Here is a 26,286-nt window from a genome sequence, read left to right as displayed (position 1 = left end):
ATCTACCTTGATCATTGTGATATGTTTGAAATCAACAAAAAAATAAGTATAAACACCGGGGTGTATTTCTGGATTTCGTGAAATCCAGTGGATTTTGGAGCGCAAGTGTAAACTTGGCATTAGTGTAATAAAGTTAGTATTCTTGTTTACACGAATAAGCAATGTATTTTATTTTGGGATATTTGCAATGGCTTGCATTTTATAGCACCTTTACACTGCATTTAAATTCAATCCAAAAAACCCTACATCAAAGGCTGTGATTTGGATCAAAAATTGAGTGCATCCTAGCTGTGTGCCGTGGAAGCAAAAAGGAGTGCATCCTAGCTGCGCGCTCTCTTGTAAAATTCATAAGTGAATTCATAGGAAAAGATGTACTCCAACGGCACTTGTACTGTACACTTGTAGTGATTCAACTGCATCCGCGGATGCAAACTTTTTGCTGGGGTACCGTACACTTGTAGTGATTCAACTGCATCCGCGGATGCAAACTTTTTTGCTGGGTTATTATTGTGCCATGATAACAACGTATGTCAACGTAATATTGATGTATGGGAATTCATATTTTATTAAAAACTTAAACAAAAACAAACAGATCCCCAGCAAAAAATTTTGGAAGTTGTGCAATTGGAGTTATGATTTCACAACATCTTTCGATGTAGTCCAACAGAGTTATGAAAAATGCACTCCGTAACATTTATTTTATAAGCAGTTGCTGGATAGATCCCTACAGAAAAAAACCAGTTGGTTGATTCCTACACATTTCTTCAAAAGACAAACAAGAGTGTATACATTTCGGAGAGTTTGTTATAAAATAAAGAAATAAAAACTGAAGTTGCTAACATTTTTGCTGTAATTCACGAGACGGAAATTGTCAATGGAGTGAAGTGCAGTTGGAGTCCATGTCGAAAGCTGAACTAGTGATGGGAAGTCAACATAAAAAACCTTTAGTATGATGAAGCAAAATCAGATACGCTTGGATTAATTGGAGAACGGGGAAAGTAAACTCAAATGTGATTGAATTTAATGGAAACTTTTTTAATTTGTGTTTAATAAAGTTCTTTGTATTCTTGTTTTACACAAATAATAAATGCATTTTATTTATTGTTGGATATTTTGCAATAGCTTGCATTTTTACTGCATCTTTGGATTGATTAAAAACACAATCCGAAGAGTGCCTTTTTTTTCCTTATTAACTTCAGAGCGAAAACCTCCTTGGCCAATTCCCGAACGTTGGAGGGGAGTTTAAAGCCACCACCAGAAGAGTGCCTTTAACTTCAATCCAAAATACTACATAAAAAGTAGTGATTTGGATCGAAAACGGAGTGCATCCTAGCTGTGTGCTGTGGAAGCAAAATAGAGTGCATCCTAGCTGCGCGCTCTCTTGTAAAATTCATAGGTGAATTCATAGGAAAATATGTACTCCAGCGGCAATTGTTCTAGTGATTTAACTGCATCCACGGATGCAAACCTTTTGCTGGGACCTATATTATTGTGCCATGGTTCCTTCCATGGTGGAATAAGACGGTGTTACATCGATAACAATAATCGGGCCATTTACCACACCAAACGTCAAAATAACGAATTACTGTGAATTGCTTGTTTACCGTTTGTATGTAATTTTATTCACAATAATGCATTTTGACAACTAATGTGATAATCAGCTGTTTTTGCCGTTGTACCTTTATTATTGTACCATGGTTCCTTCATTGGCTGACAAATTGTTCTGTTTTGGCAAGTCAGCTAATTGCTTGCTGGTTTTCGATGGGAAGGTGTCTGTTTACTTTTTAAAATTTTCTAGCAAAAGAGAATAACAACTCCTTACTCTCAGAGAAAGTTATTGCTGGAAAAGTAACCAGACAGACTTTTGGCCTGTTCCCGTACTTTATAAAGTGGTAAAAGTTGTAAAAGTCGTAAACGATTATCATATAAATTTTGTGTACGGGAACGCAAAATGTGTAAAAGTGGTAAAAATTGTAAAAACTTTTTAGTTGTGGAACAGAGCTTTTATTTCGACAATGCATGGCACAATTAGTCGATGGTCAGACTAGCACGATTTCAACATGGCGACGTCAAGTTTATAGGCGAGGGGTATGAAGTAGTGAAACCCATGTACATGGTTTTCTGTGTTTGTTGTGTTGCCTCTTCTTGTTCTTCGTTGCAAGATTATTTCTTCAATTTTCTTTCATTTTTATTTTCTCAAGCAAACGTTAACAACAAAACAAACATAAATATATTTAATAAAAACATTTAATTAATGAAATAGTGAAAATTTAACTATTAATATTAATTTAATTATTAATGTTAATTATTTTGTGTTGTTTTTTTTGTTCATTTATGTCTTTTTTGTTTTTATTGGTATGAGAAACAAAACAAACGCGAATGGTAAAATAAAGAGGACACGCAAAGATCATAAATTGTGGACATTAACGAAATTTGAAAAGAAACTTTAACGAAATTGGTTTCATGAAACCTTGCTAGTCTGACCATCGACTTACCAGATAGATGCATCAGCTAATAACTACAACAAAAAGCAGTTCAGTACTGTGAAATGTCAAAAACGTTTACCAAAAATAAAGCGATTCACACGATTTTTTCAACAAAGTTTTGTTAGGCATGTGCTAATAAACGCATTATTACAAAAATTCATCAAAATTCGCAATTTTTCTTTTAAATTTTTGTTTTTTAATTTTGTGTTTTCAATTACAACAACATGTTTGACAGCTCGCCATACGACAATGTTTTTCTCTACAATTGAAAAAAAAAACTCTCAGTTAAATAAAACTACTCATTTTGCTTGAGAATTTCCATCAATCTTCCGATTCGCACTGATTTTTTAAATTAACGTTTCAAACCAAATACTAAAATTAAAGATACCCAACGTCCGATGTATAGAGCACAAGCAAGCAAACTGAAGAAGCTGCAAATGATATGTTTTATAATAGGTGTGTTCATTTACTCAATAATTTGTACAAATCCAGTAACTTCTTGCAACCGACTAAAGGCCTGCGTACATAAGCTGCCTTGCCTGCTTACCTTGCTTACTTCTGACAAAAGGAATAAAAAAGAAAAGGGCAACCCAGTTCGAAATTTCCTCGGCCGTCTTTATTCTTTTATTTTTATTATGTCAAAAATGAAGCAGGAAAGCAAAGCAATCAGGCGGAGCAGCTTATCTACGCAGGCCTTTAAGGTCTTTTGCATTGTACTGTAGAGTAAACGAACAACATCCAGTAACAATTTGTAAAAATTTTGAGTAAACGAACATACATAATAACAACCATGGTGGAATAAGAAAGTGTTACCATGGTGTAAAGGTCTGCATACATAAGCTGCCTTGCCTGCTTACCTTGCTTACTTCTGCCTCGCCTGGTTGCCCTGCTTTCCTACTTCATTTCTGACATAATATAAATAAAGGAATAAAGAAGCCCGCGCAAATTTCGGACTGGGTTGCCCTTTTCTTTTTTATTCTTTTATCAGAAGCAAGCAAGGTAAGCAGGCAAGGCAGCTTATGTACTCAGGCCTTAAGTGTTTGCATGAATTACAACAACTAACAATTTTACAATAACAACATGGTTTTATGCATGGTACAATAATAAAGGTACAACGGCAAAAACAGCTGATTATCACATTAGTTGTCAAAATGCATTATTGTGAATAAAATTACATACAAACGGTAAACAAGCAATTCACAGTAATTCGTTATTTTGACGTTCGGTGTGGTAAATGGCCCGATTATTGTTATCGATGTAACACCTTCTGGAACATGGCACAATCATACAGGTACTCGCGTCAGCCCAGCTGATGTACTGTGAGCTGTCAAAAAAGTTGTTGTAATTGAAAACACAAAATTAAAAAACAAAAATTTAAAAGAAAAACTGTGAATTTTTGACGGATTTTTGTTATAATGCGTTTATTAATAACTGCCTAACAAAATGTTGTTGAAAAAAATGTGTGAGTCGCTTTAATTTGGAAAACATTTTTGACATTTCACAGTACTGAACTCGTTTTTGTTGTAGTTGTTTGCTGATGCATCTACCTGCTATTTGTGCCATGTTCTGGAATAAGAAGGTGTTACATCGATAACAATAATGGTTTTATGGGAACTAAATGTCAATGACAACATTTGAATACTAGGGTCTTTCCAAAGTAGTTCAGAAAAATTTACAGGAAGTAAATGAAAAGATTTAAAATTTAATTTTAATTGGCATCGAAATTACTCTATACATAATGTGATACATTCTACAATTCATATATTTATTATGCGGCACTGAATAGAACAGATTGAAAATATATTTATTAAATTTTGGAATATTCGGGTAGATCCTAATATATTCTTACAATTCAGTTTATAAAAAAAGTTCAAAACAGTATGATTGTCACTTACACCTTAAATTATTACACCATGGGTGTTACATGACATCATACTAACACTATGTTTACATTTACGAAATCCACTCGATTTCAACTGTCAATTCCATTGCTCAAACGTGAAATGAAATCCAGTCGATTTCAGATGAGTTTTCATTTGACGTATAGGCAAAGGAATTGACAGTTGAAATCGAGTGTATTTCGTAAATGTAAACATAGTAGGCTTATCGTAGTTTGCTCTCTGGCTTGCCTTGCCAAGGAGTTGGCTATCTCGTTACCCCTAATCCCTTTATGTCCTGGTACCCATATAATGTTAACAGAACCATGGTGGGAGTAGTCGTTGATTGATTTTTTACACTGCAGGACAGTTTTTGATTTCACCGTCTTGCTTGTTATTGCTTTAATTGCTGCTTTACTGTCCGTTAGGATGTTTACAGTGATTGGCCTTTTGTTAGCTTTAAACCAGTTCAGACACTCTGTGATCGCTCGGATTTCGGTCTGTAGGATCGTATTATGATCCGGCAGCCGAAGGGAGATTCCAGTTTCCTGGTCTTCGATATATAGACCCAGACCCGTTCTCCCCCCCCCCCCCCCCCTAGAACGGCCCCATCTGTGAAAGTTGGCATCCGTTCCAGGGTTCCATCGATCCACATGCCCCTGCCCGGTATTAAAATTTCACACAAGGCGGATTCAATTGTTTCAGGTATACGGTCTGATACAATATGATCTATTGACTCACCCGTTGTAACCTGTAATATGCTTTGGTGGTATGTTTGGTGGTCTCTTACGATCCACTCGCTCATCGACTTAAGTCTTATAGCTGCGATGGCTGCCTCATACCTTACCTGAATTTCTATTGGGTGGACGTTGTTGAACGCTCCTTCGATGTCGATGCAAACTGCGAGAGTATACAATTTCATCTCGAATGTTCTCTCTATATGGTGTACTACCTCATGTAATGCTGTTTCCACTGATCTACCTTTTACGTATGCATGTTTGGTCTGGTACCGCTGCTTTGTATGGTGAGAAGCTCATTATTGCTTCTTTAATCATCAAGTTGTTGATTTTTGGTGCTTTTTCTGATGCATAAGCTATCTCCATCGGTGACACTGTGTGTGCCGTAGTACTCGACGGGAAGTGCGTTCTCATCAGAAAGCTAAGAGTTTCCTCGGTTGTTTCCATCTTTTTACCCATCTCATCAACCATAAGCTCGGGTTGTGAGTGAGTTTTAGATAGAAACTTTTTAATTTTAGAGACGTCATTCACGCTATCTACCTGTTCACAAAAAAGCTTCCAGGAGTTCCGTTTGGCGTTTCTTGTAATTTTGCTGTATTCTTTTAGTTTTGTTTGGTAGTTGCCCCAGAATACAGCTGCTTTTTTACGTTTTGCCCTATTGTAAAGTCTTCGGACCTCTTTGCCTTTGTTACGAATTTCCCCTGTCATCCAAGGTTTTTCGTAGGCAGATTTCCTCCCTCGAAGTGGACAACTTTCTTCGAAAGACCTTACTAGAGCCTCTGTTAGTTTATTGACATTTCTATCTATATCTTCTTTGCTTAGGCAAACCTCAACGTCTTGCCGTAGTCTATCTTTAACTTGTTTTCCGAATTTCGCCCAATTAGTTTTGGATTTATTTCGGAAAGTTATCGGATTCGGCGGTGGCCTTGATATTTTAAACCTAATATACCTATGGTCAGAGAAGGAGTGTTCCTTTGAAACCCTCCACTCATGTACCTCGTTTATTAGATTTTCTGAACATATTGTTACATCTAATACTTCCTCCCTAACTCTGTTAACAAAGGTTGGTGTATTTCTTATGTTAAGGGTTATCAGGTCGTTAGTATTCAAAAATTCTAGAAGGGCTTGACCCCTCTTGTTAGTATTAGTACTACCCCACGAAATGTGGTGAGAGTTAGCATCGCTACCTACTAGTACTTCGTTACCTGTTTGCTTGATTTTCCTCACCAGTTGCTGCAGCTCCGACAAAGGTGGTAATGTCGGCGAGTCGAACGGCAGGTAAATTGATGCTAGGTTGATGTGGCGTCCGAGTTTGACAACTCTGGGGAGAAAAGAAAGCATACGTTTTTATGGCATATAATACAGGTCCTCGGTCGGTTTCCTGTATTAGCGTAAAAGAGTTGGTAATTAATGTGGTTTAGTCCGGAAACATTGTTCTTTACGGTCGAAGGTTCCTGGATTAAACCGATGTGTATATCGACACCTCCTAATAATAGTTTGCTAATTCTGAACAGTGAGTTTTGCAGGACAAGCTCTAAAAGTTTGGAAATTTCTTTGACATTTAGTACCATGCTAAGTAAATATTTGTTTATAACTTCTGTTCGGATTGTCCGATTATTACCAAAATTTGACAGAATTTAAGTTAAAGGACGTTAAATATAAAAATGTAAAGAACTTGAATACATGCTAAGTCGACTTAGCATACTATTGTTTGGAGGCGTCGATATTACCTTTGTTTATTTTATCCATCAGGGCTTGAGTTGCCGTTTCGCTCCGATGGAGGTTAATCTGGATGACCTCAATCATGAGTCATCCAGTAAGCGGGCTTCTTGGGAGTCGCTGATGGCTTCGACCCCCTCTTCGGTATTGCTCGGTGGTTTGTCCTTCTTGCTGGTTTGGTGGGCATCCTCTTCTTCTTCCCCGACTCGTGCCCTTCCAACTTTAAAGGTGACTGCATTACAGATGTAGTACGCCTTGCCCTTTGTCTTTGTAAGACTGGATAGTGAGAGGTCGTCAATTCCAACCACAAGGAGAGTGTCATCCTCTTTCTCCTCCCTGTGGAAGACTTCCCACCTCTTCACTTCCAAGGTCTCATTTTGCTTGCCAAAGACCTCGAGCATGCGTTCTGTCTCGAACTTGCAGCCATACCCTTTGACGTAAACCGTCGCTTTAGTCAGATGAGGTTTCTCGTCCTTCCTCACCAGCTTCAATTTGCCGCCTTCCCAAGGAGTTGTCACACTGTTGATCACTTCCTCGAGAGCGGCCGGGTTCGCGTGCGGTCCCAAGTGGTACACTAAGAAGTCCCCTTTGAGCTCGCTGCTGACTATTTTTATTGGCCAACTCTTTAGAATGTGTTCCAGTATTTTATCGCTGACCATATTTTCGTTGGACTGCTGATGTTCTTTAGGTAATCTGCCGGGCCCTCTACTGGTATCGATCACTGCATAGCACCTCTCGTCTCCTTCGCGTGGGTTTTGAGAGGAATTGCTTAGGGCATTTGAAGGTGGGAAGCTCATTTTCTTCTTCCTTGGTTTGGCGGTATTTTCTTCCTCTGGAGATCTGATCCTCTTCGCCGCTTCCGAAGAAATGGAGGGATTGTTGACCTCTTTTGGGGCGGCCCGCTGTTTTTTGTCCAGCTGTGCCTGGATCCTCCTGTACCTACGTCTCTGGGCTCCAGTCCACCGAACTTTTTTCTCCGTTGTAAGTTTAGATATGCTTTCGCTTACCTCTTCTACCATCATGTGGACCTCCTCGTTAACGGGCTTCTCCACAACGGTAGTGTTGATTTTGCAACTGCTGTCTGATTCGGAGTCAGGGTCGCTCCCATCCTCGGATGGCTGGGTACAGATTAAACTCTCCCTTCGCTTCCCCTTCTCCTCATCTTTTTTACCTTTCGGTTGCGTGCTTGTAGCAGTACCGTCGACCACAGATGCCAAGGCACCCACATCTGTGGGAGATGTTTGCTCACGATCGCTTGATGACAACGAGGTGTGACTCGCAGGCAGATCACTATTCCCCGCTGGTACTGGGTTATTTAGGCCCTGCACCGTAACTTTTATTCCTTCTTTGTCCTCCATGTTTGTTTTTTGTTTTAGGGGAACACACCCATAGTCAGTTTTTGTCCGCGGGTCGTGGTCGTGCCACTCCACCCTAGACGGGTCATGTCATAAGTGATTTCCCTCGTAAATGATAGAGTAGCACGACCATCCACCTCCCCCTATCCGCCGGTGGGGACGCGCCCGGTAGGAGAACTGACAAACACCCTCGGGACAATAATGCATTACTGTGAATTGCTTGTTTACATTTTGTATGCGATTTTATTCACAATAAAGCATTATGACAACTAATATGATGATCAGCTGTTTTTTGGCGTTGTACCTTTCCCAGCAAAAAATTTTGGAAGTTGTGCAATTGGAGTTATGATTTCACAACATCTTTCGATGTAGTCCAACAGAATTATGAAAAATGCACGCCGTTCGATGCATTTTATAAGCAGTTGCTGTAGAGATCCCTACAGAAAAAAACAGTTGGTTGATCCCCACACATTTCTTCAAAAGATAAGCAAGAGTGTATACACATTCTCTTAGCAACTTCCGAACAGCGAAGACATAAGCATTTTTGCAAACAAGAGAATAAAATCTGTGCCTTAATAAAATCTTTGTGAAATTAATATTTGTGTGAAGATATAAACTTTGCATTAAAACATTGTGCTTTCTTTGAATAAATTAATTAACTGTTTGCACATAAAATATGAATCACAATCAACACCTATAGTGGTTAAAACAAAAAAAAGATATCAAGGGCTAAAGGCCTGCGTACATAAGCTGGTTATCCATAGGCATGCACGTTTGGTTGGATGTTGTTGACTCAAATGCAGATGTTGAGGCGACCGACGTTAATCTTAGTGTCGCTGCTAGGACAACGGCAAGTTGTTTTTCAATTTCATCGATGACACCGAGAACTTACCAAGGCAACATAAACGCAAAGTATTTGTAATGTACCCGGCCAGTATGACCTCTATTGGTTACCAAGGTGACAATGGCATTTGACTATTTTGGCTCCGGCTTAAGCTCTAGCGGCGAGGAGGTGCATTTGGGCACATACAAAAAAAATATATCAATTTATAAGAAAACCAGGAGAAGCCTTGTTGTTGTATTGAATTTGGTTGTTGTTGTTGTTGCTGGTACCCCTAGGTGGAATTTGGGTACCCTCTGCCCTCCCTATGGGTTCCTAACATGAACCCCCTAATGGGCCTCTGAACTAAGAGGACCCCCAAAGATATACATGACTGACCCCTTACCTTTCTCTACCTTCTCACCTTTTGATTTATCTTAACATGTTTGATTTCGTATTCATATTTTATATATCATTGTTTATTCAGAAGGCTTGAATGGTACAAATATTAAAAATTTCGATTTTTATGAAAAATTTATATTAAATTCGATGTGTGTCAAAACAAATATCCAAAATAACAATTCCAAAACATTCTCAAATTATAATGGATCTTCCCATTTAATTCGTGCCATTGTGCACGATTAATCAGATAAAAACTTCAAAATTATTTCTTTAACCCTATTCGAGCTCGTATAGAATTTCATCTGCCTTTAAGGCAGGGATCTTAAATCACTATAAATGGGATTATCTAAGGCAGTAACAATTCAAAGGTAATAACGTAGATAATTTTTTATATATATATAGTTTGTATAATTTATCAATATAATAATAATACTTATAATCACTGTACAAAAGAATAGATAAAAATCATGACATTTTATGTGCTTTTGGATTGTTCAGTACTGTAACGTGCAACATATTTTTAATGGCAAAGCCTAAAAATATGCTTCACTGAATGACATAATATCGTATGAGCGCAAAGTTTAAAGTCATAAATCAAGAGAAGAAAAATGCACTTTAGGACTACCAACGTTTAGTCTGGTCATTAAAGTGCAATAAAGAATCTGCATGAATTAGTCATATATAGGACTTTACTCTTGTGGATCATTTATAATTCAAAATGACCACACCAAACTTTACGTCCTTTAATGCTTTCTTATCTGGACTTACGTTCAATTTAAACTGGGCTCTTACTCTGTTGCTCCTGTTTGTCACAGATGAGGTTATGATACAGCTGAAACTGATGGTGGTTTCGAAGATGTCCACAAATAAGTCGTCACTGGTATTAATTTGTCCTGGTGTATGTTGATAATGTTGACCATTGATGATGATGGTGTTTATTATTAAAGCTGTTTAGGGATACTGTTGATGGCTGTGGCTATGAATTGCTGTGGTGACGTAACGGAGGGAAGATGGTTATCGTCGTTGAGGTAGGTTGTTGTACCAGATGGTGATGTATATTGCAAGGCGGAGGGATGATGGTGTTGTTGTAAAAGGGTCATATGATGACTGACGTATGGAGCCGGTGTATGGTTGGCCAATCTCGGACGGAGTAAAAAGTCGATGGTTTGCACCCAAATTGAGAATGTGCCTTGATAAAACTTAAACCCCTTTTTCGTAAACTACCCTCGTTTATTGACGGCGAAAGGTTTCCATACAAAATCGCATAAAAATCATACACTGGAATCTTCTAATTATGTTGAGGCTCTTTGGGACTTCTGGCGTTAAGTTCCGTTATGCGAAACACGTGATTACGTCTGCCCACCACGATGTATGGGGCTCGAAATATTGCCGGTGTCAACTGTAGAGGATAGGTGGTGGTATCAGTTTTCAAAAATTTCTTCTCGGCAGCAAAACGAACGACCTTCATTCACATTGGCAAATTCAGCGTGTACCCGATGTTAGGCAATGGACATTGAATCCCTTGGGTGGCTTGTAGATCTTGGTGGAGTTTGCTACTAACACACTACTGTCGTAGGTTATGGTTTGCTTGTGGCTGCTGCCAAAATTATATTGGTGTTTCAACGAGGATTCTAATGGCAAGCATAGTTCATGGAGCCTATTGAACCGAGTCCAGCATTGCCCCGTGTACACTGTGTTCCTGACCATGTGGTCATGAGTACCGTTCTTTGCCAATGTGAGGAGAAGCTGAAAATGTCAAAAGAAAATGAATAATTTTGTCTTTCAATTCCTTTTGGAGTTTTAATTCCTCACTTTGTTCTGTGTAATTTAACAACTTTATTGTTGGTGGTTGCGTATTTCATACACGCGCGTTTTACGGGACACAGGTTACTTTTGTCCACTACCACACTTTAATTGTATCCACTTTTCTTCCTTTCATGAATTTTAACTTGCCGGCTTGAGAATTTGTTTGCAAAAGATCTGCATATTTGACATGCAGTCAGGTAGGGGTCTATAGATTGAAAAATTATTTCAATGCTGGCACAACATTAGTGTCACAAAAAATGAAAACAAACATATGAGCAGGCACAAAGGGTGATCCCTTGGTGTCGGGCGAAACACAGGGTGACATAACAAACCCGAACACGTTGGCGTAGGCCTGCCGGAGCCTACTGATTCGGGAAGTCAACCTTGTGCTTGAGGTAGGGAATAACCGCGACCCTTAAGACATGCAGTCGGGCAACTACTTCACTGGGACTATATGCTGCAGATCTTTCGCATGATATGTTCCAATCTTCCTACCCTGCAAGTCTTCTATTTCATATAGAGAGTTACCCTGTTTTCGTACAACTCTGCATTTAACAAATTTTCGGCAAAGTTTAGAGTTAATATGGCGGGAAGCGTCACTTAAGACGAAGTTCCTCCGCAGTATCTGTTGTCCGGGTTTAAAAGATATTTCTCTAGATCTAATATTGTACCGCGCCGCTGCTTTGTCATGAGATTCGTGAAGTTTTTCCTTAATAGTGTTTCGAACTATATCGAGTAAATTATGTTTCGGTATGACTTCAACGGATCCGTCCTCTAAGACACCGAGTTTCTCCGCGAGTTCGTATGCGCTAGCATGTGTGATCATATGTGTTCCGAATAACGAAAAATACGGAGAATATCCAGTGGAACTGTGTATTGTAGACCGCAATGAACATTCTACCGCAGATAAAAATCTGTCCCAGTCTTTTTGGTCTTCGGAAACATATGACCTAATCGCCGCGATGATCGTTCGGTTTACGCGTTCCGATGCGTTCGCCTGTGGCGAATACACGGCATTACGAATCGGTTTACAACCATACCTGTGCAAGAAATTAGTGAATTCAGACGACGTAAACTGCTTCCCGTTGTCTGAATGAACAACTTGGGGAACGCCAAATTTATGGAAAACTTCCGCTTCTAAAAATTGTATGACTTGTTTGGAATTAGCTTTGGCTAACGGTTTCAATAAGACAAATTTTGTCAAGTGATCTAAAACAATCAAAACATAAGTGTTCCCAGCCCTGGATCTCGGGAAAGGTCCAATGAAATCTATGAATATTTTCTGCCACGGTCGGTGTGTGACGGTCTCGCTTCCCATCTTCGGGCGTAAAACGTGGTTCGGTGCCTTGGTCTCTTTGCACAAAATACACGAGTTAATGAAGTCACGAACTTGTTTGGCCATTCTAGGCCAATAAAAATATTGCTTTAGGATCGCTATAGTTCTCCCTATACCGCAATGACTTTTTACGGAAGATATGTGGGCGTTTTCAATAAGTGCTGGTGTTAATCCCGTTGGTACCCAAAGTTTCCAAGTGAAATTTTCATGCACTGGTGTGCCGTCGGAAGGACTAGTCTTTTTATAAACGAACGAATCTGAAATTTTTAAGTCCGGTAGACTATCGTGGTTTTCGTTTACCATGTCTATCAGTTGTGTATACTCCTCACTTTTGAAATCGGGCGAATTTAAGTCAATCAGTGGTTTCTCATCTACGAACATATTAATTTCATCGACGTGCAACCGCGATAAAGTGTCAGCGACAACGTTCTGAGACCCTTTACGGTGCTGGATGTCAAAATTGTACGCCTGGAGCTTCAAACTCCATCTTGCCAATCGACCACTGAGGTCCTTCTGTCCCATTAGCCATTTCAAAGCGCTATGGTCCGTTACAACAGTGAAAGGCATCATTTCTATAAAGGGACGGAACTTCTTTATAGCACTGATAACGGCCAAGCACTCCCGCTCAGTGACGCTGTAATTTTGTTCCGCCTTGGACAACTGAGCGGAATGAAAAGCAATGGGACGTTCCAGACCTGCAGCGTCTAATTGGTACAAGACCGCACCTAAGCCCAGGTTGGAGGCGTCGCATTGGACGTAGAAACGCTTGTCGAAGACTGGATGACTTAAGACGGGGCTGGTAGTCAACGCTACCTTTAATTTATTGAAGGCTTCTACAGCCGAACTGTCAAACGAGAATACTTTGCCCTTTTTCAAAGTGGCTGTGATTGGTGCTGTTATCTCCGCATAATTCCGGATGAAACGACGAAACCACGATGTCATGCCTAGGAATCGTCGAACTTCCCTGGTGTTCTTTGGAATGGCGATCTCAGTAATTGAATTGATTTTAGACGGATCGGGTTTTAACTTCCCCTCACCAACGATGTATCCGAGATATTTCAATTCCCGTCGACAAAACTTCGATTTGTTCAGATTGATGGTCAGGTTCGCCCTAGTTAACATCTCGCCAACCTTGCGAAGAAGTTCGACATGGGTCTCGAAGTCCGGTGAGACTACCAGCAAATCGTCAAGGTACACGAAAACTTTGCTCTTCAGGTCCGGTGAGATCACCTTATCCATCAGCCGACATAGCCGCTGGGCTGCGTTACACAACCCGAACGGCATGACGGTGAATTGATAATGTGGTCTCCCCGGCACTGTGAACGCAGTTTTCGGACGGCTTTCGACTGCTAGGGGAACCTGCCAGAACGCATCTTTTAAGTCGATACTGGAAATGAAATATGTATCCTGAAGCCGACCAAGTAACGCATCAATAAACGGAAGCGGATAAGCATCTTTAATTGTTAATTCGTTTAGTTTGCGTGCATCTAAACACAGCCTGTTTTCCTCACCTCTCCGAACCAGAGTGACGGGAGAGTTCCAGGGACTTGTACTGGGTTCGATTACGCCAAGGCTCAACATTCTATCTAATTCCTTGTAAATCAAAGATTCGACGGCTGGAGACACACATAGTGGCGTTGTTTAACGGGTACCGCGTTACCGGTATCGATAACGTGCTCTTCCAAACATGTCTTTCCCAGACCATACTTCTCGAAATCTTTGAATGTTTCTTTGGCTTTCTCAAGGGCAATCATTTGATCGTGAGACAAAACATGCATGTCAGAAACTTTAATCTGGGGATCAATATCTACACTGCTGACTAGTTTTGGTGCAACCTTGAATTCCTTCCAGAAATCTACACCACAGTACATGGCGTTTTCAAGTCCCGGAATTAAATAAATCTCCATGCTTTTAGTCTGTCCATCATATGACAGATCTACTTTAACTTTCCCCTTGCATGAAACTCGTTCGCCGCTAGCTGTGCCAACTGTACACTTAAAAACAGGGATAATGTCCAACTTCAACTTTTCAACGAGGGATAAAGAGTCTTTACCTAAGCAGGTAACACTAGCACCGCTATCAAAAAGAGCTAACACGGGTATCTCGTTTACAAAAACTTCCCGGAATGGTCGAGGATCACTTGATTTAAAATCAGAAAATTGAGCAGACGATATTGATAACCTTTTAAGTCGCCTACGTTTATATCGCTCACGAGTCTTCATAATACGTTTGGAAACAAAAACAGTGGTATCGGCAGTTATTTCGGAATTGAAAATTCTATCACGAGTCTTCATATAATTGGCCATACGAATATGAAATGGCAAGGTCAAATCAGGTTTGGTTCTGGCTAAGTTATTGGAAGGTCTGGGTAATACTCTACATGGATCAGAAAGAATTGGATCTGTAGGCGTGGAAACATCAGTAGAGGCTAGTCAATCCACTGTCTGAGTAGCTATGGATTCGGACTTAGAAACATTAGAACGACTAATTTGTTTGCAGTTATTGCATTGTGGGGTGGTAACCCCTGGTGATCCGCAGCGGAAACAAAATACTGAACGATGAGAACTGGAGCAATTCTTAAAAATGTGGCCATTGCTGCCGCAATTCCAACACCGTGAAGGCTCATTTTTGGAAACACCAGTTGGCTTCTGCCGTAAACGCAACTCCTCAACATCATGGACTAAATCATCAAAATCAGAATCGTTAATTTCATTTATCATTCGAGGGGGTTGGTTGGTCCTAAATCTCAGTGATGATTCCCTTTCCAGAAATTCCTCAGCTTTCCTAACTTCATTTCGGAATTGTTCCACCGAATAAAAAGTGCCACTAAATGTTAAATGGGCAAGTTTGGGTTTCAATCCAGCTTTGAGGATGTCTATAACTTCAAAATCTTTCAAAGGTTCCCTTAATTGAGTACGCAGATTATTTATAGCGTCTATATATTGTGTAGCAGACTCATCTCTCCCTTGCTTCCTGTCCATAATCTGCCTCATTACATCAAGATTTGATTGAAAACGCTGGAATTCCCTAACTATACACAGCTTTAACATCTCCCAGTTCAAATTTGGATATTGACGGATCAGACCCCAGTACCACTGACAAGGACGGCCTTCCAGTAAATGATGAAATTCATCAACCAATTCTTGTTCTGGGCAGCCATAACTATTTCGAAGCCTTTCTACTCGAAAGATGAAATCTTCGACATTTGGTGTCTTTGGGGTGGCATCAAACTTAATGCCCCACTTACTGAGATATGGATACCTGGGCCTGCTAAAATCTTCCCTATTTCGATTTGGAACTTCCTGGTTTCTACTACCCGATCCTGCATGTCTGGTATCGGTTTGTAGTGGTGGCAAATCATGAGGCCAATCAATGCTTTGAGAATGTGGTTCTTGTCTGTTAATAGGATTAGCTGGAGGAACGGAAGATTGAGAAAAAGCAGCTTGAACTGCAGCAGCAACCGCTTTCTGCATTTCCTTTTTTATGGTTTCAACCATTGATGCTTGGGTGGCCTCTAAGGCGGACTGAACTACCTCAAGAACTCCTGTGCTACTAAGCCTATCAACCTGATCTTCATCATTGCCACGAATGGTCAAAGGACTAAACGAAGGTCTAGTAATTGTGCTTGGTTGCTCATTTACTTGCGAAAGAGTAGGTGGACTTGCAAATTCGTTTGGTGTAGGCGGATCATTGCCATCAGCGCTAGCTGGGATACCTGATCCGGTACCTGGTTCTGTTCCAGCAGCTTCTCCCACTGCTTGACTTGTCGACCTGGTAATAATGCTGTAAGTTTTTGGCTTAGCACCTGTAGCAGGCTGCATGATGTCCCACAAATCAACAAAAGTTACAAAAAAAAAATGTCCTTGTACTACTCAGTCCAACAAGAAATTTCAATAAAAAGCTCAAAATCCAAAAATGTCTTCTCTAATGACCGACAGGTTTTCAAAAAGGTAGGTATGATACCATAAATTCAACAAAAATACCAAAGATATATAGATGAAACAGTCAATCACGGTTACTGCCTTAAGGTTCCGAAAAGTCCAATATAGAAAATCTCATACGCAACAAAACTCAATATGAAAATTTAAATGGTACCAACAGGTCAGGTATTTCGAAGAAGGATCGAACCCAAAAAAACAATAAATCTTGCAAAGTTTCTCATAAGCAAAAAAAAAAAAACTCAAAATCCTGAAAAACAGAATAAATTGCGACAGTAGATTATCTAGGCTGTGGTAGATCAGTATAAATGTTTGTAAGTCCGGGTAAAATTAGTTCGAATAATATTCGAATAAAGTCTTGGCTGGTAAAAGGAAAATAGAACTTCGATAGGCTCTTCAGTTCTCTTCGCCTACCCCTATTGTTCTATGGAGTAGACTGTTCAAACGTAAGAGTGGTTGTTGCCGGTTAGAATTTCCTCAAAAAGTTTCTCGAGGTCTCTTCAGTGTATCCTTAGTTAAGCATAGAACGGCTTTCTAAAGATACACTGGGAAATCGACAACCAGACAACAATCCGTCCTACGGAAAATGCTCCAACTCAAGGTTGAGCGCTGCCGTCCGAAGGCTCTCCAGACTAACCGCCCCTACAACCTTAAGGTACTTCAGCTGACCTCGAGTCGAACTGAAGACCAGTCTTCGGGTACAGTGAGTCCAGTTCTGTGTACACCCTATGTGTACGTGAAAACAAACAAAAATATATTACTACTTAAAGCTTATATATTTTAAAAGTAAGAACTAGCAATCGGTAGTTTGAGCCTATCAAACCCCTCCTGCAGTCTTTTAAAAACAAAGAAAAAAAAACAAAAGTCTTGTGGGCGACGACCCAATGCTTCTAGCTATCTGAATTGGAATAGTAATTCTACTGTAGAAAACTTCAAGCAAAGTGTATAGTAAAATATCCAAGGCCCTTTACTATCAAAAGGTTCCGAGAAATTCAAAAGTAAATCTCACACTCGACTAAAATCTCGAAAATTTCACCAGGTTCCACGACGAAGTGCTATATACAATTCTCAAACCGGAGACAGAAATAAAAAAGTTGTGCCAAAAGAATTCGTTAGTGCAGGTGCCAAAAAAACTGGGTAACTCACTATGTCTTAAACGTGCCAACAATCGAATAAATATCAAAAATTTAATTTTCAATAACTTTCAGAAAATTTTTCCAATAATCTCAGGTCAAAATTTGCTCATAAAATGTATAAGGTAATTGGTAGAAGGTTAAGGTATCAGCCAAGATAAAAAAAATTAACAACAACAAACAATCTTCATCATCTTTCAATAGCGTAGTCAAAAATTTTCCCCAAAAATTTCAATTCTAATAAATCAATATATTAAAGCATCTATAATATCGCAAATCATGCAAATGAACATAAATAATCAACTGCAGATGACAATATATTATAAAGCTTTAAAGAAAATCGAAGTATGAATTCAATAACGTAGGAGTTTTGTCACAAAATTGCAGCTTGACATAAACTCAGGCTTGCAAGACGACTAAAACACTTTTTCTTTAAGATGAAATTCAAGAAATGATGTTAAAATTTAATTGACCTTAAGTCGCAATTGGTATGTTGTAATATAACAACAACTCAAGACATACTGAAAACCAATCAAACAAAAATTCATACACCTAATGCTTAAGAACAATTCCCATTAAGGGGAGTTGAACCTAAGACATCGGCTTGTACGTTGGGCGCCATTTTGTAATGTACCCGGCAAGTATGACCTCTATTGGTTACCAAGGTGACAATGGCATTTGACTATTTTGGCTCCGGCTTAAGCTCTAGCGGCGAGGAGGTGCACTTGGGCACATACAAAAAAAATATATCAATTTATAAGAAAACCAGGAGAAGCCTTGTTGTTGTATAGAATTTGGTTGTTGTTGTTGTTGCTGGTACCCCTAGGTGGAATTTGGGTACCCTCTGCCCTCCCTATGGGTTCCTAACATGAACCCCCTAATGGGCCTCTGAACTAAGAGGACCCCCAAAGATATACATGACTGACCCCTTACCTTTCTCTACCTTCTCACCTTTTGATTTATCTTAACATGTTTGATTTCGTATTCATATTTTATATATCATTGTTTATTCAGAAGGCTTGAATGGTACAAATATTAAAAATATCGATTTTTATGAAAAATTTATATTAAATTCGATGTGTGTCAAAGCAAATATCCAAAATAACAATTCCAAAACATTCTCAAATTATAATGGATCTTCCCATTTAATTCGTGCCATTGTGCACGATTAATCAGATAAAAACTTCAAAATTATTTCTTTAACCCTATTCGAGCTCGTATAGAATTTCATCTGCCTTTAAGGCAGGGATCTTAAATCACTATAAATGGGATTATCTAAGGCAGTAACAATTCAAAGGTAATAACGTAGATAATTTCTTATATATATATAGTTTGTATAATTTATCAATATAATAATAATACTTATAATCACTGTACAAAAGAATAGATAAAAATCATGACATTTTATGTGCTTTTGGATTGTTCAGTACTGTAACGTGCAACATATTTTTAATGGCAAAGCCTAAAAATATGCTTCACTGAATGACATAATATCGTATGAGCGCAAAGTTTAAAGTCATAAATCAAGAGAAGAAAAATGCACTTTAGGACTACCAACGTTTAGTCTGGTCATTAAAGTGCAATAAAGAATCTGCATGAATTAGTCATATATAGGACTTTACTCTTGTGGATCATTTATAATTCAAAATGACCACACCAAACTTTACGTCCTTTAATGCTTTCTTATCTGGACTTACGTTCAATTTAAACTGGGCTCTTACTCTGTTGCTCCTGTTTGTCACAGATGAGGTTATGATACAGCTGAAACTGATGGTGGTTTCGAAGATGTCCACAAATAAGTCGTCACTGGTATTAACTTGTCCTGGTGTATGTTGATAATGTTGACCATTGATGATGATGGTGTTTATTATTAAAGCTGTTTAGGGATACTGTTGATGGTTGTGGCTATGAATTGCTGTGGTGACGTAACGGAGGGAAGATGGTTATCGTCGTTGAGGTAGGTTGTTGTACCAGATGGTGATGTATATTGCAAGGCGGAGGGATGATGGTGTTGTTGTAAAAGGGTCATATGATGACTGACGTATGGAGCCGGTGTATGGTTGGCCAATCTCGGACGGAGTAAAAAGTCGATGGTTTGCACCCAAATTGAGAATGTGCCTTGATAAAACTTAAACCCCTTTTTCGTAAACTACCCTCGTTTATTGACGGCGAAAGGTTTCCATACAAAATCGCATAAAAATCATACACTGGAATCTTCTAATTATGTTGAGGCTCTTTGGGACTTCTGGCGTTAAGTTCCGTTATGCGAAACACGTGATTACGTCTGCCCACCACGATGTATGGGGCTCGAAATATTGCCGGTGTCAACTGTAGAGGATAGGTGGTGGAATCAGTTTTCAAAAATTTCTTCTCGGCAGCAAAACGAACGACCTTCATTCACATTGGCAAATTCAGCGTGTACCCGATGTTAGGCAATGGACATTGAATCCCTTGGGCGGCTTGTAGATCTTGGTGGAGTTTGCTACTAACACACTACTGTCGTAGGTTATGGTTTGCTTGTGGCTGCTGCCAAAATTATATTGGTGTTTCAACGAGGATTCTAATGGCAAGCATAGTTCATGGAGCCTATTGAACCGAGTCCAGCATTGCCCCGTGTACACTGTGTTCCTGACCATGTGGTCATGAGTACCGTTCTTTGCCAATGTGAGGAGAAGCTGAAAATGTCAAAAGAAAATGAATAATTTTGTCTTTCAATTCCTTTTGGAGTTTTAATTCCTCACTTTGTTCTGTGTAATTTAAGTTGGTGGTTGCGTATTTCATACACGCGCGTTTTACGGGACACAGGTTACTTTTGTCCACTACCACACTTTAATTGTATCCACTTTTCTTCCTTTCATGAATTTTAACTTGCCGGCTTGAGAATTTGTTTGCAAAAGATCTGCATATTTGACATGCAGTCAGGTAGGGGTCTATAGATTGAAAAATGATTTCAATGCTGGCACAACATTAGTGTCACAAAAAATGAAAACAAACATATGAGCAGGCACAAAGGGTGATCCCTTGGTGTCGGGCGAAACACAGGGTGACATAACATATTCTTCTTCACTTCACTTATAAATGTAATAACTCCTTACATACAATTAGAAAATATTATATTGTGAGCCGGAAACGAGGTCCGACTTCCGGCGTCACATTTCTGACATAATAAAAATAAAAGAATAAAGAAGGCCGAGCAAATTTCAAACTGGGTTGCCCTTTTCCTTTTTATTCTTTTATCAGAAGTAAGCAAGGTAAGCAGGCAAGGCAGCTTATGTACGCAGGCCTTAAGGCCCAGAAAGAAAAAAGACTTTCATTTTACCGATTCATGAATTCATTATAATCAAAAAATAAAAAATTCATCATTAATTAATCATCAAAATCATCATAGAATCATTCGAATCATTTTCTAACAAAATTGATTAAAAAAGTGTACAGTTTTGGAGCGTCTTCTCGCATTCACTTCGTGGGTGGTCAAAAAGGACGCCAACTTTGCACGTAGGCCAGTGCCTACGTAACTACATACTGGAGGAGTACCGTTGATCATTTAGTTGTGATACACCAATACACATAAGCCGCCAACAAAGAATTTGATGCCAGAACTCACAACTCATTAATGTAACAACCCAAAAGATCTCCTCGGAAACAGTAAGTACAAATCCAAATGATAATTTAGAATTGCCCTATGACCGTGAACATAGAGGTCCATATATAGTCTATGTGGATCGTATGCAAAACAATGTCCGCGAGGAAGTAAACACTATTCATTCATCTAGATTGTTCGCAACATTAAACATAGAGGGCGTTCTGGACGTTTTCAAGATTGGCTTTGGTCGTGCCAAAGTTACGTGCAGAACCGTCTCCTTGGCAAATTTCCTCTCTACTGATTCAAAAATTACAGATTAAGGTTACTTAGTAAGAATTCTACCACATTTTGTATCTAAAATTGGTGTAATTTTTGGGGTGCCAGTTGACATACCGGACGATGAGTTATTTAAAGCTATACAATCAGATATAGAAATTCTCAATATTAAAAGAATTACAAGAATGGTAAATAAAGTGCGTGTGCCAACTCAGAGACTTAAAATTTTCTTCAAAGGAACAGAGCTTCCTAAATACATACACTCCGGTTCATCTGAATAGAACCAACCATTATTTGTCTACAAATACCGTTATATCAGACGAATGGAGATGAATTGTAAATTATAATTTTGTGGACATGTAGAGTATACAGTAGCCGATATTTTCAATACCTAACATGTTTCACATATGCGTCATAACAGTACTTTTTACTCGCTTTATTAAAAAATGTCAAAATATTAGCATGTTTTAATGGTTCAACAGGATAGAACCACCATAAGAATTTACACAAATCCTTTGTTAGATGTGGTAAACTTTAACAAAAAACTATTTATAATTATAAATAAATGCCGTTAATATTTTTTGCCGACAAATATTGTGCAAAAATTTGTATTAGGGTCTCGAAATTTAATGAAAATCGAGGCTTAGAGCACCAAAAAATATTTTATGAAGAAATCGGTAGAAATAATTTATAAAGTCAAAATTTTATACTGAATTATGTTCAAAATTTTCTATACTACAATAAAATTACAAAAAAGTCACATTTGATAGGTTTATGAGTCCGAAACAGAGGGAATATGGTAAAGATAATTCAAAATTCTACCTTTCCAATCCAAAATTTTATATTTTATCTCAGGAAAGTGAATGCAAATCGATGGGTTCCACCCAGTTTCGTTGGCTGTGGACAGGTCCAAAAAATAAAGAAAATTCCACCGCCGAACGCTTCATGTCAACATCAAGGGCTTTGATTTAGAAGATATCGCATGACATGGAAAGCACAGAAACAAAGGCGATCTTTTTTGTGTAATAACGGATCAGAAATATTTTTTCGGTACTTATGCTATGAGTAAAAGATGTGTGAACATCATAACCATGAAAATTAAACCCTTTCCTTTCGAAATAATTAACGTCTGCCTTCCCCTATCGCTAAGCTGTTTCTTCACATCCAATGTCTTAGAACCTTTTGAAATTCCATGGACTTGATGGTGACATGAAGCGTTCGGCGGTAGAATTTTCTTTATTTTTTGGACTTGTAGATGACCACAGCCGACGAAACTGGGTGGAACCCATCGATTTGCATTCACTTTCCTGAGATAAATATCAATTTTTGGATTGCAAAGGTAGAATTTTGAATTATCTTTACCATATTCCCGCTGTTTCGGACTCATAAACCTATCAAATGTGACTTTTTTGTAATTTTATTGTAGTATAGAAAATTTTGAACATAATTCAGTATAAAATTTTGTCTTTATAAATTATTTCTACCGATTTCTTCATAAAAATATGTTTTGGAGCTCTAAGCATCGATTTTCATCAAATTTCAAGACCCTAATACGAATTTTTGCACAATATTTGATCGCAATTGACACTAACGGCATTTATTTATAATTATAAATAGTTTTTTGTTAAAGTTTACCACATCTAACAAAGGATTTGTGTAAATTCTTAGGGTGGTTCTATCCTGGTGAATCATTAAAACATGCTAATATTTTGACATTTTTTTAATAAAGCGAGTAAAAAGTACCGTTATGACGCATATGTGAAACATGTTACTTACTTACTTAGTTGGCCCATTACAGAACATTTGTTCCATAGACCGAACTAAGAAAAGATCTCCATTCCTCTCTGTTTTTCGCTTGACTTTTTGGAATACCGCGCCTTTCCATTTCTTCATCCACTTGTATGCTCCATCGAAGCTTAGGCCTACCGATTCTGCGTGCACCGCCATGTGGCATGTATTCATACGCCTTTTTAGCGGGTTCATCATCGCTCATTCTCATGATATGGCCTAGCCAACGCAATCGTTGCATCTCGATACGTTTAACTATATGCATGTCTTTGTATAGCTTATATAGCTCGTGGTTCATACGACGTCGATATTCACCGTCAACGCAAATCGGCCCGTAGATCTTTCGAAGAATTTTCCTCTCAAACACACCAAGCACTGCCTTATCTGCTTGCGCAAGTACCCATGCTTCGGAGCCATACATTAGCACGGGTAGTATCAGCGTTTTGTATAGTGTTATTTTTGTTTGACGAGATGTGGCTTTGTTTTTAAATTGCTTACTTAGACCATAGTAGCATCTGTTGGCCAATACAATTCTTCTTCTTATTTCACAACTGATGTTGTTTGTTGTGTTTATGGCAGTGCCGAGGTAGACGAAGTCTTTAACTACTTCAAAATTGTAGGTACCAACTTCCACAGTTGGCCCGAGCTCTGTGGACGCTTTGCGCGTCGACACCATCAATTTGGTCTTTTCGCCGTTTACCGCCAGACCCACTTTCGCAGATTCTGCTTCGACCTTCCTAAAGGTATCAGTTACTTCCTTTACTGACCGTCCCATGATTTCTATGTCATCAGCATAGGCAAGTAACATGTGGCTATTGGTGTAAATTGTGCCATTTCTTTTGACATTTGCATCTCGTATTACCTTTTCCAGCAAAATGTTGAATAGGTCACACGAAAGGCTGTCTCCTTGTCTGAAACCTCTTTTGGTACAAAATTCTTCGGAGAGGTTCTTTCCAATTTTAACTGAGGACCTAGTATCAGTTAAAGTCATCTTACAAAGCCGGATGAGCTTTGCGGGGATACCAAATTCAGACATTGCGTGGAATACCTTTGATCGGAGGGGACTGTCGAATGCTGCTTTATAATCGACAAAAAGGTGAAATGTGTCGATCTGCATCTCTTGGGTCTTCTCGAGGATTTGCCGCAGGGTAAATATCTGGTCAATGGTGGACTTGCCAGGTCTAAAGCCACATTGGTATGGTCCAATTATTTCGTTGACCATTGGCTTTAGTCGTTCGCAGAATATCCCTGACACTATCTTATAGGCAATAGGGAGAAGACTTATGCCCCTATAGTTGGAGCATACAGTCTTATCTCCTTTCTTGTGGACGGGACATAGGATGCTCAGGTTCCAATCGTCGGGTACGCGTTCTTCCTGCCAGATGGTGCTAACTAGCTGATGCATACACCTTATCAGCGCGTCGCCTCCGGATTTAAACAGCTCGGCTGGTAAGCCATCGGCTCCTGCTGCTTTATTATTCTTCAGCCGGTTGATTGCTGTTTTTACCTCATCTTGGCCGGGCGGTATACATTCTATACCATCTTCTGTGATTGGATCTGTGGTATCATCGTCTTCGCTACTATTGGATACCAGCAGATTGGAGAAATGTTCCTTCCATATCCTGAGCACGCTGTCTGTATCTGTTACCAGATTACCTTGCTGGTCTCTACAGGAGGATGTGCCTGTACCAAAGCCATCTGTTTGATGTTTCACTCTTTGGTAGAATTTTCGGACTTCATTCTGGCTCCTGTACATCTCGATTTTTTCACACTCCCGCTTTTCCATTTCTCTCTTTTTCTTGCGGAAAAGACGTTTCTCTTCTCTCCTTTTCTCCCGATATCTCTCTCGTGCGCTACGCGTTGCTACTGATTGTAAAGTAGCTCTATATGCCGCATTTTTCTCTTCGGTAGCAGCACGACACTCCTGGTCATACCATGAATTCCTTTGTGGAGGTCTCTGGAATCCAAGTATGGATTTTGCGGCTGTTTGCATGGAGTGGGCAATATGTTGCCATTGTGCTGTTATGTTATCGGGACAAGGAGTGCTCGCGTTAAGCAATTGGGCTAGTTGAGTGGAATATGCTGTGGCTATCTGTTGTGTTTGCAGCCTATCGATGTCCAACTTCCGCGTTGTGTCTGTTCGTGCTTTATTTGCAACGTTTAGACGGGTACGTACCTTTGCTGCAACAAGGTAGTGGTCCGAATCAATGTTTGCGCCTCGGAACGATCGTACATCCAACACGCTGGATGAATGTCTTCCATCTATTACAACATGATCAATTTGATTACTTGTTCTTTGATCTGGAGACAGCCAGGTGCCCTTATGAATATCGAGATGATTAAATCTGGTACTGCTAACTACCATGTTTTTTGGAGCTGCAAAGTCTATCAGCCTCATACCATTGTCAGATGTTTCACTGTGGAGACTGAATTTCCCGACTGTTGGGCCAAAGATATTCTCCTTTCCAATTTTGGCATTAAAATCGCCTAGAATGATTTTAATGTCATGGGCAGGGCAACGGTCGTATGTTTCCTCTAAGCGCTCGTAAAATATATCTTTGGTCTGTTCGTCCTTTTCTTCAGTGGGAGCATGAGCGCAAATAAAGCTGATGTTGAAGAATTTAGCTTTTATTCGAATTGCAGCAAGTCTTTCATTCACAGGGGTGAAGCTGGATACCAGATGTTTTAGTCTCCGACTAACTACGAATCCGCAACCAAACTCATGCTTTACGTCATGGCAGCTATAATACAGTGCGTCACCTTTAGGTGTTGTTGTGACGCCTTTCCCAATCCATCGTATTTCCTGTATGGCAGTAATATCGGCCTTGTACTTTTCAAGTACGTCTGCCAATGCGAAGACTGCACCTTCTCTATAAAGAGTGCGAACATTCCAGGTGCAGATTCGCAGATCATGGTCCTTAAAACTTTTGCGGGGTTCGTCAACTTTAGAGGGGTTTGTTTTTCTTTTCTTTCGTTTTTTCATAGTAGGATGTTACTAACCCGACGCCCAAACCCAAGTTTTTAACGTTG

General features: G+C 39.3%; 1 long non-coding RNA gene across 1 annotated transcript; it reads right to left on the bottom strand.

Annotated features, from left to right (window-relative positions):
* Window positions 1-9,444: 9,444 nt before the first annotated feature.
* Window positions 9,445-11,397, bottom strand: LOC141388587 (uncharacterized). Its single transcript, XR_012408899.1, has 2 exons — window positions 11,209-11,397; window positions 9,445-11,142 (listed from the first exon to the last, which is right to left on the bottom strand). It is a non-coding gene; the product is annotated as an uncharacterized lncRNA (long non-coding RNA).
* Between the last annotated feature and the right edge of the window lie 14,889 nt (window positions 11,398-26,286).

The sequence above is a fragment of the Musca autumnalis genome, unplaced genomic scaffold (assembly GCF_047663935.1).
Source record: "Musca autumnalis isolate F117 unplaced genomic scaffold, ASM4766393v1 scaffold_1, whole genome shotgun sequence".
NCBI classification, from domain to species: Eukaryota; Metazoa; Arthropoda; class Insecta; order Diptera; family Muscidae; genus Musca; species Musca autumnalis.
This window is presented reverse-complemented; position numbering and strand designations above follow the sequence as displayed.